At 36.2% G+C, this 11,761-nt stretch overlaps 1 long non-coding RNA gene across 7 annotated transcripts in view; it reads right to left on the bottom strand.

The window, feature by feature from the left end:
• Positions 1-358: 358 nt before the first annotated feature.
• LOC131507157 (uncharacterized) overlaps positions 359-11,761 on the bottom strand; it is an 84,646-nt gene continuing 73,243 nt past the window's right edge. For 5 of the 7 annotated variants that reach the window (XR_009259366.1, XR_009259362.1, XR_009259360.1 and 2 more), the window contains 3 exons: positions 8,101-8,174; positions 6,311-6,375; positions 359-2,275 (listed from right to left, as the gene is read on the bottom strand). This is a non-coding gene — a long non-coding RNA (uncharacterized LOC131507157). Of the gene's footprint in view, positions 2,276-6,310; positions 6,376-8,100; positions 8,224-11,761 lie in introns of all 7 variants that reach the window. The other 2 variants (XR_009259361.1, XR_009259364.1) reach the window with 2 other exon arrangements.

The raw sequence follows: 11,761 nt of genomic DNA, 5'->3' as shown, positions 1-11,761 counted from the left end.
GTTTGAAGCTGCTCCTTAAATGTCTGCAATTTGTTACCTAGGGCCTTGTCAAGGACTGCTATAGAGGCTAGATTTATTTGTTACACAGAAGTTGTACCATTGAGAGACCTTATTATTTACTATTCTAAAAGGCAACACTGTACTACGTAATTTAGAAAACTTTTAAAATCACAATTTTGAAAAGAGCAAGTTTGCATTATAAAGAGCAGTAATCCCCCAAACCACGCTGTTGAATCTGTTTATGAAATAGAGACAGGGATATTTTCAAGAATTTTAAAAGCATAAAGTTAGAGATTCTTGCTTATGGTACACTTATTTTACTTTTTTTACGGACAGAGAGGGAGTGTGAGTGGGGGAGAGGGGCAAAGGGAGAGAAGCAGAGGAAGAGAGAGAGAAGCCCAAGTAGGCTCCACACTTAGAACAGAGTCCGATGCAGGGCTCTATTCCATGACTCTGGGATCATGACCTGAATGGAAACCAAGGGTCAGACACTCAACCAAATGAGCCACTCAGGCACCCTTCATATGTTTATTTTAAAATATTAATTCAATATTCTGCATTTTGACCATATAACCTAATATTTTAAGGCATTTGTGGATGATCCAAAATTTGATAAGTTAAAACAAAAAAAAGGACTTTGGGCAGTATATAAACATTTGACCAAAATTCTAGAAAACTGATTATTTAAACAAGCACATTTATTCTTTCATATGGGTGATGGACAGCTTCCTACCAGGATTATCAGACTGAATTGAAAAGTCCTATTCAAACCAGAGTTGAGATAATGTTTATGACTAGTCCAGGCTGGTGAAATTTCTGAGGACTTTCAAATGGATTCAGTGTAGTGAACAAAGCTGTGAAGAAAATAAAGTTCTGATCTTATTCAGCTTTCCAGCAAAATAACCCAAATTAATGTATCTATTACAGAATCCTGAGAAGTTGCTAACAAAGCAAAGCTGTTATTATCCCAACCCTTTTTGTTTTGTTATTTTCAATAAATGAAAGGGATTTCTATCACTACAGAACTAGAACATAGAGTATTATATCTATATGCACACGCACACACACACACACACACACACTCATTCTAAATGAAGAATTATTAAAATTGAATCTAATTGATTTTCCTCCTTTTTAAATTGAATTCATTTTTTCTCAAACTAATATTTCCTGGCAAAAAGTCTCCAACTAGTAGCATTCCAAAGAATCCTGAGATTTACCCAGGGATATTGTCATTTTTCACTTTCTTCTAGTTTATTCATTTTCTTCTTATTCAGAGACATTATCTTGCATTAGACATTCTATTTGATTCCTCAAGAAAGTCAAACTGATGAGTTATCTTCCTTAAGTATTTCTACAATAGAGGAGGACTTATAAGCACTTGAGCATTGAGTATAATAAAAGTCAGATGAAAATGGGAATAAGTTATATTCTTGGGCAATATATAAACATGCTTTATTAGTATGATAGAGACACTATTCTAAGATCCACTGGTGACTCTTGCATTCCATTTTCCCTTAAAGTGCTCTTAGGTTAATATTTGCTTATTATCAAATGAAATGTTTTCTTTGGCATCTCATTACACTGCAACAGGTCCATTTCAAGAGAGCTCTGTCTTCCTACATTGTTTCTAGAAGTTTGAATATGTTGGATACTTAAAAGTATATAATTCTGATAAGAACAAGTTTTGTTTTTATGTTATATCTTGTTTGTTTGAAGTAAAGCTTTCCTTTAGAAATGAGACATTTCTCACTGGTGACCTCTTAGGTCACTGAAATGAATTTCCTTTAAGTAGCGACAGATTCCTCAAAATATTTTTTATCTTCTTTTAAACTTGTTTTTGTTTTTTTACATTTATTTATTTTTGAGAGACAGAGAGACAGAGCACAAGCGGGGAGGGGCAGAGAAAGAAGGAGACAAAATCCGAAGCAGACTCCAGGCTCTGAGCTGTCAGCACAGAGCCCAACGAGGGGCTTGAACTCACAAACCATGAGATAATGACCCGAGTAGAAGTCGGACGCTTAACTAACTGAACCACTCAGGAGCCCCTTAAATATTTTTGATTTTTAAGGAAAGACTGTTTTGCCTTAATGCTGTGTTTACTTTTAAGGAATCACTTCATTTTCCTGAAGATTAAAAAAAGTGGGTTTTTTCTCATGTTTCTAAAAGGAGCATTTTTTGGAAATTGTCACATGTCCCTTAACGACAATGTTGCCCAGAATAGTTCCATTGTCAGTCTTATGCCTGCTCTGTGATGTGCTCCCAGTTTCAGGTGCTAGAAGGAAACAAGAACACAAAGACAGATAATGGAGGCTTCTGCATTACTCACAAAATTAAATAAATAAATAAATAAATAAATGTGGGCTAAATTTGTTCACTTTAGTATCTGAAAATAGAATATTTAAAATAATATTTAAATAACTATTCGTTTTTGAGAGACAGAGACAGGCTGTGAGCAGGGGAAGGGCAGAGAGAGAGGGAGATACAGAATCTGAAACAGGCTCCAGGCTCTGAGCTGTCAGCACAGAGCCCAGCGTGGGCCCTGAACCCACGAACTATGAGATCATGACCTGAGCCAACGTCACACACTGAACCAACTGGGCTACCCAGGAGCCCCTGAAAATATATTTTAAAGGAAATTAATTTTAATTCATTCTATGAGATATATGTTTGTCTATAAAGATAAATTCAACTCATAAGCTACACATAAAATATACTTTTTAATTTCAAATAGTATATTAAATGTTAGCAAAATTTCTCCTATGAAGATTTGAGTTTATACCTGCCCCACACCCTTTTCATGAATGGTAGAGAAAATCTTGTTAATTGCACAGAAGCAGCAAATATATTAAAGTTATTTGTGGACAATTTGGCTTCATGCTGCTAAGTGCTAAGTGATTGATTCAAAATATAAATTTGAAATAGCTGGTCACAAATGAATTAGTTGATGGCAAATGTATTTCTAGACATTGATTATTTTCATATATTATTAACTTTGTACACATAGAGGTGTTTGCAACTTCTGTATCTTTACATTTCTGTTCTTTCTATTTTTAAAAATTCTCTTTTAACCATAATACTTATTGGGTTTACGTTCATTTTTTATTTTATTTTTTTATTTTAATTTTTTATTATATTATAAATTTTATTTATAATATAAATATTTATTATATTTATATAATATAATATAAATATAATATATAATAATAAATATAATATAAATAAATATAAATATAATATCTATTATATTTTATTTTATATTATATTATAATTTTTTATTTTATTTCTAGCTGCAGGTGACTTGTCTGAAGGCAAATTTCAGAACTTTAACCATCATTTGGATAACACTTTCTATTTTTTAAAGTTATTATTTTTTTAATTAATTTGTATTCTGTCAATGTTGTCCACTTCATTTACTTTAATCATGTTTTTGTCTTTTCCCTTTGCATATGTGTTTTACTTTAAAGCAAGGTTTTTCCAGAAACATTTTAAGCATAATTTTTACTGTGCTATGCTCTTATTGCTACAATTTCAAATGATTTCTGCTTTCAAGATTGAAGCTGTATCAGGAAGTATGGGCAACCTCACTGCACATTCAGTGACATGTTTAGAGAAGAAAATTGAGACAAAATGCTAAGAAACCTGTACAAATTCTCCAAACCCTCTGAGAGTTCACAAAATATATTACTTTCCCCTCCTCCCCGACTTTTGATAAAAGGAAAAAATTCTTAAAGGTATGTAAAAATTGCCAAAACATCTCCACGACACACAAAATTATAAATAATTTGAAGCCAATGACTAGAAATATTAATTTTTTGACCAATTTGTCATGTTGAGCAATTTGTCATTATGATCATTTTGTCAAATCAGCCAGTTTATTTTCAACCAATTTACCTGTAGTTTAATAAAATTGTTCTGTAGTTTCTGGTGTTACTAGAGACATTTAAAGGCCCCTAGGAGAGAAAATTCTGTTCGAAGTAAATGTTCATAAAATCTTCCAAGAGAAGTACACTTTTTCTTTGACCCTTGGTTTTATTCCTGCCAGACTATTCAATTACTATGTGTACAATATATTCCAATTTGGTAAGTGCATTTGATTTTGACCAACATTTAATGTAAGAGTGTGGCATACAAGTATCTTGAAGGTACCAACTTTACAAAACTTCAAGAATTAAATATATTTAAGATATATCAGAGGCTAAGAACAACAAGTTATGGAAAAATATGATTAGCATGATTTTACACTTGCACAAAATAAAACAAATAATACAAAAGTTTCTATTTTTATGACAATCCCCTGAGCAAATGGGATTATACCAAAAGGAATTATAAGGTAGGAACTCTCATTTTTATTTCATAGTTTTTTGTGTCATTTAGAATATTTAGAAACATTTAGTACTTTCATAATTGAAAGATTACATGGTTTGGGTGACTAGGCAGCCATTTGGCTAATCATACAGATAGGCCTGAGCATGTGTCTAGAGAAAAGCATCAACGTCTAGGGTAAGAATTGGAAACTGGCAGATCTAGGCACAAGCTTGACATTCAGCAGACTGTGCCTGATAGTCATGCTGAAGATACTCATATGAAGGTAATGAGTGTCCTTGACTCCCTAGAGCCCAAGAGAGGATTGATTGGTGAGCTGAGTGTCTTCTGACACTGAGATGGAAATTACAGAGCAGTAGGCTTCCTAGGTTCTGTCAAAGCAAAAATTGCACCAAAGCTAAACAAGTAAGGATCTATTCAAGACTATTCCAATAGAGAGGTGCCTGGGTGGCTCAGCTGCTAAACATCCAGGTCTTGGTTTCAGCTCAGGTCATGATCTCACAGTTGGTGGGTTAGAGCCCTGCATTGGGCCCTGTGCTGACAGCATGGAGCCTGCTTGGGATTCTCTCTCTCCCTCTATGCCCCACCCCTGCTCATGCTTCTCTTTCTCTCTCTCTTTCTCTCTCTCTCTCTCAAAATAAATAAACTTAAAAAAAAGGTTGTTTTTTTTAAGATTATTACAACAGGAGTGAGAGACTAAACTCAACCCTGCCAAAAAAAAAAAAAAAAGTCAGGAGAGTTTTTAAGTCAGGGTGCTCGTGGAAAAGTACTGGAGAATGTTAGGGGGTAAGTTCATCAATGGGATGCATCAAGCATATTGAATTATTTCCCTTTTTTTTTCTATGGGATTAAGCCATCTGTTTGCTAATTGGTGCCCATTGAATTTAGCTTCCTACACTCCAACAGACTAGGAAATAGGGGTACTATCTTCCTTGATGATTGCATTTCAAAGTTATAGCCCCTGGGTTTCCAAGAAAGACTTTCCTGGGTTGTAAACATGCAAGAAGCTTTTTAAATGGGGCACAGAAAAAATTCACAATTGTAACTTTTCTAAGGTAAATGCTTTAAGAAAAAGGAGATTAGGAGTTTGTGGTTAAGAAGAAACCTATATAAATTTCAGTCAAGCTAAGTGGAACATTGAGATAATCTTGGTCATTTATTTATATTTGTATCCCATAAGGTCAACATTTCTTTGCCTTTCACCACCTAAGGGATTATGATAAGAATATGACAATAACCAGATATGAGCTAAAATGAGTTTATAAATTTAAATAATATATAACATATTATATAAGGGAGTCTAGTAGTCAGAGAGTCAAGGTGAGTCAGATTTCAGGACACAAAAATTAAAGATACAGAATTATTTGAAGAGTTAATTGCACAAATACCTGAATAACCAAATAATAAAGCACTTAAGGTTCAATGCACCACACAAAAATAAGACACACTCAGGAACCAAGTTTGCCTTAGCAAACTAAAGGAATCAAGAAATGATTTAAGCAAAGCATGTTACTCGTTAAGACTTTTTGGTTTATTGATTTGAAACTCGTTTTATTGGTTTGAAAGTTTAAGTTCAAAAAATATCTTACAGGGGCACCAGGGTGGCTCGGTCGGTTAAGAGTCTGATTTTGGCTCAAGTCATGATCTCAAAGTTTGTGAGTTCAAGCCCTGCATCGGGCCCTCTGCTGTCAGCTTAGAGCCTGCTTCAGATCCTCTGTCTCCCTCTCTCTCTACCCCTCCCGTGAGCTTTCTGTCTCTCTCTCTCAAAAATAAATGAATATTAATTAAAAATATCTTACAGTACAAATACATATAGAGATAGATATTGTATGGGAGAAGCTAGGGAACAGGAGATATAATATAATAGGTCCAAATGGGGAAAGGGGAATGTAAGTATGGAACATGGGTAATAATGTAACAAATAATAACACTAAAAATTCCTAAAGGAAAAAAACATGCAAGTTTGTAAACCAGAAGGACTCACCTGTTTTTCAGGTGGATGATGAAAAATTATACATACTTAGCTCTTAGCATGGTCAAATTCTGAATCTAAAAGACAAAAAAAAAAAAATCCTTTCAAACTCTCTGACAGAAAGAACAAGATAACTACAAAGGAACAAAAGAAAAGAGAGCAGATGCCATATATCAATACTATTTGTCTGGAATTTAGAATATTATACATACTTGCCAGGGAGTAAGAATGCTATCAAAAGCATCTGAAAGAAAATACTATCCATCAAATACCTAATACATGAAATGATGTTTCATTTCACAAATAATCAAAAAATAGGGTATATTTTAAGATCATGGAGGAAAAGAAGTTATACAACCAAAAGGCAATTGTATTCAGAGTAATCAATATACTGATTTCTTCAGAAATTTTCAGAAAACGAGAAGTAACCTCAGGTTTGTAGATGATTGCAACAAGAAAAGGTTATCAGATAGTATAAGATTCAGAGAAGGGTATTTAGAGAGAAGAGAGTGAAATTGCAGAGAAGGAAGATTGGGAGACAATTTCTAAGTCTCTTTTGATTCTGCCAATTTCAAAAACAGACTGTCTTTGCTCTGGCCAATGTTTTCAAGGATGTTTGTACAGCAAACAACTTCGGGAGATAGAGAAAACAAAGGGCAGATACGTTTACTGGCCATTGCAATAAAAATAGTGTCTCCCTATTTGGCGAAGTTCAGGCAGTCTTATTACACATTTTGAAAAATCTGTTTCCTAAGCACAGGGTTCCTCTCCTGTAACGTATCCCCATGTGCACCTGTGTTACCTGACCCTCTCATTGTCACCCTGCAGGAACTGGGTTTCAGAGAGCTGGTAGAAGAAAGATGATATTCTGGCCACTGCTCTTGTTGTAATAAACTGTCCTTTGTCTGTGGAAAGAGGAAAGAAAAGAAAAGGAAAAAGAAAAAAGAAGGAAAGGAAAGGAAAGGTAAAGAAAGGAAAGGAAAAGAAAAGGAGAAAGAAGAAAGAGAAAGAAAGAGAAAGAAAAAAAGAAAGAGAAAGAAAGAAAAAGGAAGAAAGAAAGAAAAAGAAAGAGAAAGAAAGAAAGAAAGAAAGAAAGAAGTAGGGAAGGAGGGCTAGAGGAAGGAAACATTCTCCAAATAAAAGAAAGAAAACTACGACTTGGAGACAGTGAAGGAGAGAAAGAAAAATGATGACATATGAACATTAATTAATACATATAACCACAGACAGAATATGTGTCTCTATATACTGTCATATTTTAATGGGCTGATAATCTTTCTGGGAACAAAAAAAATATGAAACCTGGAACAAAAGAGGACATACTACGAGGAAATCCTCAAAGGTATTCTGTATCTCCTAAAACCTAAGCGTTAGTACAGGAGGGAGTGGAGGTACAATACTAAATCTTCCCTCAGATAGTGGAGAAGGAAGAAAGGGAGAAAAGGAATAACTGTATTTTGAAGATGCCAACTGTGGGATGGATTATGGCACTGTGGAGATGAAACAGTGCTTCTCAGCAGGGGGAAAAAGTTGGCATCTTGTTGCTAAATAATAGTCATACATGACCGAAAAAACTAGAAAAGCAGAAGTAACTATGAATATAATGGTGAGGCACAGAAAAGCCTCTACATGCTGGGGTAGGGTGGGGTTGGGGTAAGGAATTGATAGCATCTTGATTAAAGAAGAAAAAAGGAGGAGGAGGAGGAGGAGGAGGAGGAGGAGGAGGAGGAGGAGGAGGAAACATCCTTATTTTGTGCATGAAGGCCTCCTGGAAGGCACTGAGAACCAAAAGGCAGCCTTACCTGGGATGGACTGCAAGGAAATAGGGGCTAACACGTGAGCCATTCCAGGCTGGCTGATATGGCAGTATCCTTACCTGCAGAATTACAATTGAGAGATGCACAGACATGGAGGTAAAAGGAGCTCTGAAGAATTAGAAAAGGATGACAAGTAATTACCTCTGAATATGTGGGAAAGATTTCTTGTTCAAAGTTAAAACTTCTCCATTTTCTAGCTTGCAACAAAGAAGGTTGGCAGCCAGCCATGTCACTCTTCCATCTTGGATTCATACACTAGTATGAGACTCAAGACCTCTGAAGCCTCCAGGGTTGGCAGGGGTGAGTGAGAAGTGGTGAGAGAGCAGGACAAAGTCTTTTTTGATTACCATCTGACATTGGTTTCTACTAGATTTGAAGATATTTGATGCCAAAATCTTTTCCAGTTTAAACATTTCTGACAATTACCTCTTATCTTCCTAGTTCACTGAATCTAATACCTTGACTCTGAAACTTCTCCAAGACGGACCCATATCCATTGATCTCACTCTCTTTTCAGTGCATAACTAGTATCTCCAGCTTTCATCCTGTAAAATACCTACCATTTAAAAATTTTCTCAGCAGGAAACATTTTATTTTCAATATACAAATTTAATAGTAATCCATTTTAAGCTCATATTTTAATATGCATTTACATCAATGTATACACACACACACACACACACACACACACATTTTATGTTCCCCAAACTCAATATAACATTCTAAACAACAAAAAAGTGGAGGTGAATCTTAAGATACATTTTAAATATAATTGACAGAATGTCAGAATTATACATAAGTGTATTGAAGATGTTTGCATATAAATAGCATGCAAACTAAATACATTTTTACAGGCAGAGCAATTATTAGTTATTGGCAAGTAATAATTTTATGATTTGTCATCTAGGAGCGCCTGGGTGGCTCAGTCAGTTAAGCGTCCGACTCTTGATTTCAGCTTCAGTCATGATCTCACAATTCATGTGCGTTCCAGTCCCAAGTCAGCTCCACGCTGGCTGCGCGGAGCCTGTTTGGGATTCTTTCCCTCTCCCTCTCTCTTTGCGGGTCCCCATGCTCATATTCTGTCTCTCTCTCAAAATAAATAGAATAAAGTTAAAAAACAATTTTTCATTTAAATAAGATAGTTTTTTTATTCACAGACATTTTACTAAGTTTAGTTACATTTAAGGAAATTGGTTGGGGCTTCAGAGGTAATAAATAAATTTTTTATAGTTTTTCCTTTTCTTCAAAATAAGATATAGGCTCTTGGTTAGCTGTTTTGCACAAAACATCTGATTTACAGCGATGGTTTACTAAGTGGGGATCCTCACATTTCCTCACCATCCGGTACACGATGTCTAAGTTAATACCACATGTATTAGTTCTATGTTATGGCAGCCCCTTTAAGTTTCACATTTCTGTGTTAAGGAAGTCACAGTTGTTATAACAAACATGCATCAAGATTTCGGGGACAAAAAAATAAATGTTGCTGAGCTTACTGTTATAGTAAGCAGGGATGGCAGAGAGTGCCATCCCTGGCCTCTATTGTTTTAGGTCCTCATCAGTCTCCTTTCCAAACTGTGTGACCACCTCTCCCCATACAAGTCCTAGCCGGCCGACAAGAGCTACCACTGAACTTCTTAGTGATGCCAGTGCCCCTCTCAGGCAGTATATTCCTGATGAATATGACTGATATGTCCTCTGGACCCTCTCATATTTACACTACTCCTCTGAGGGGTTTTATGGCTTCTCACAATGTACTCATTCCAACATGTCTATCTTACTGGACTCTTTAATCCCTTCCATCATAATTCAGGCATTTCAACTTCATTTGGTGTGGACCACTGCTTTCTCTATACTTCTCAGAGCTACCATATCCCTGACTTTGCCTATTCCTACTGAGTCCTACCAGAGAGTTAATGTCCCAAAAGAGCTTATGCAAGTAAATTAATTCTTGCTCATCTAATCCTATCCAATGCTATAGGTCCTCCACTGAAAGCTCCAAAGAACTTCAGAAGTCACTAAGTGCTCTTTGGTAGCTACCCAAATATTCCAGATACCAGGGAATTCCCAATAGCAAGAAGCTATGGGATGCTATATTTGAAAGTATGGGGAATCACCAAAGCCAGGGGACCAAGTAGAAGTTATAGTCAGATATCAGGTGATCTGCAGGTCATAAAGAGCCTGACTGGTACCTGATAAACAAAGAGCAATGGCCCACCTTTCTGGGAGCAATTGTCTTGAGACAATTGTCTCTGTTTAGAGCAGACTAAGTGGTGCACCAGCTGCAAAGTCTCCATCTCTGAGGCTGTGAGAATAGTTTAACCCAGAGCCTGGTAGTAATGAGCCATGACCAAGCTGCAGAAACGGCTTTGTGTGAACAGAGGTCCCCTGCCAACAACTTGAGAAAATGCCAGTTCTTCCTGTACCCAGATACTAGTCAGAAAAGGAGGAAGAGGAGCCAGGACTCCAGGAGGCTGGAAAGACAGATGTGATAGGGAGTTAATCATTAAATTCGTAGAATAAATTACCCAAAAGGCATTCATTTAGACTGAGGGAAAAAGGTCTAAACTAGAATTTAATGATATACGTAGTCCTTATTATTGCTAATCTCCCATTAGTCAAATAGGGTTTTGTGTGAAAGATGATATCCTTGTTGAAAATAAGGAAAGTTTAGATCTCTGTTGTTTTCATGTCTATTCAAATTCTTATTTCCCTAAATAGCTTTTTCTTAAGTTCTTTTGTTTATGTTCATCTGTAAGAGGAGGCTACTATATAGGAAAAATGAACCTATTATACTTAAATCCCCAGTATACAGTCCAGCCTTCTTTCATGGATAAAAACATATAGCTTGGGTAATTGACTCCAGATCCAGGAATGATCCCTAATTAGAAAAGCCAGTCATGTCACCTACTTCCCTTGCCAGTAACTGGTTGAGGAACCTAGATGGATCATTGTAGGGTTTTCCCCCAGCAATAGGAAGGTGACTTATGCTAAATTAGAACACAGGGAAAGATTTATTCTATGGATACAAAAGAGGAGATTTGTACGTAAGAAAATAATCAGTTCCTTGATTTACGTAGCCATATTATAAGCACAGGGAAAGAAATTAATATGGCACAATGTAGACAGGAGACATGGAGGGACCTGAGCCCTTAATGATATTCTTGAGCTGCAGAATCTAACAAAGTTGGGGTGCCTGGGAGGCCCAGTTGGTTAAGCGCCAGACTTCAGCTCAGGTCATGATCTCACAGTTAGTGGGTTCAAGCCCCACATCGGGCTCTGTGCTGACAGCTCAGAGCCTGGAGCCTGTTTCAGATTCTGTGTCTCCCTCTCTCTCTGCCCCTCCCCTGCTTGCACTCTATCTCTCTCTCTCTCAGAAATAAACATTAAAAAAAAAAAAAGAATCTAACAAACTTGAGACTCACACAACTTCTACACTTTTGTAATTTCTTTGTTGTTTGAGCCAGTTTGTGGCTGGAATTTTCTTATTTGGAACCAGAAGCATCCGGATTGTTACACATCAATATGAAAAGTCAATATGAAAAGTCATGCCACCGGCAGTTCCTTTTGAGTTCTCAAATACTTGTATTGCCAGTCAGTACTAAAGCTTTAACAGGAGTTAATGGGCTATTCCTAAAATAGCAAC

Source organism: Neofelis nebulosa, chromosome 3 (assembly GCF_028018385.1).
Source record: "Neofelis nebulosa isolate mNeoNeb1 chromosome 3, mNeoNeb1.pri, whole genome shotgun sequence".
NCBI classification, from domain to species: Eukaryota; Metazoa; Chordata; class Mammalia; order Carnivora; family Felidae; genus Neofelis; species Neofelis nebulosa.
Note: the sequence above shows the minus strand (reverse complement) of the source record. Positions and strands in the feature narration are given on the sequence as shown.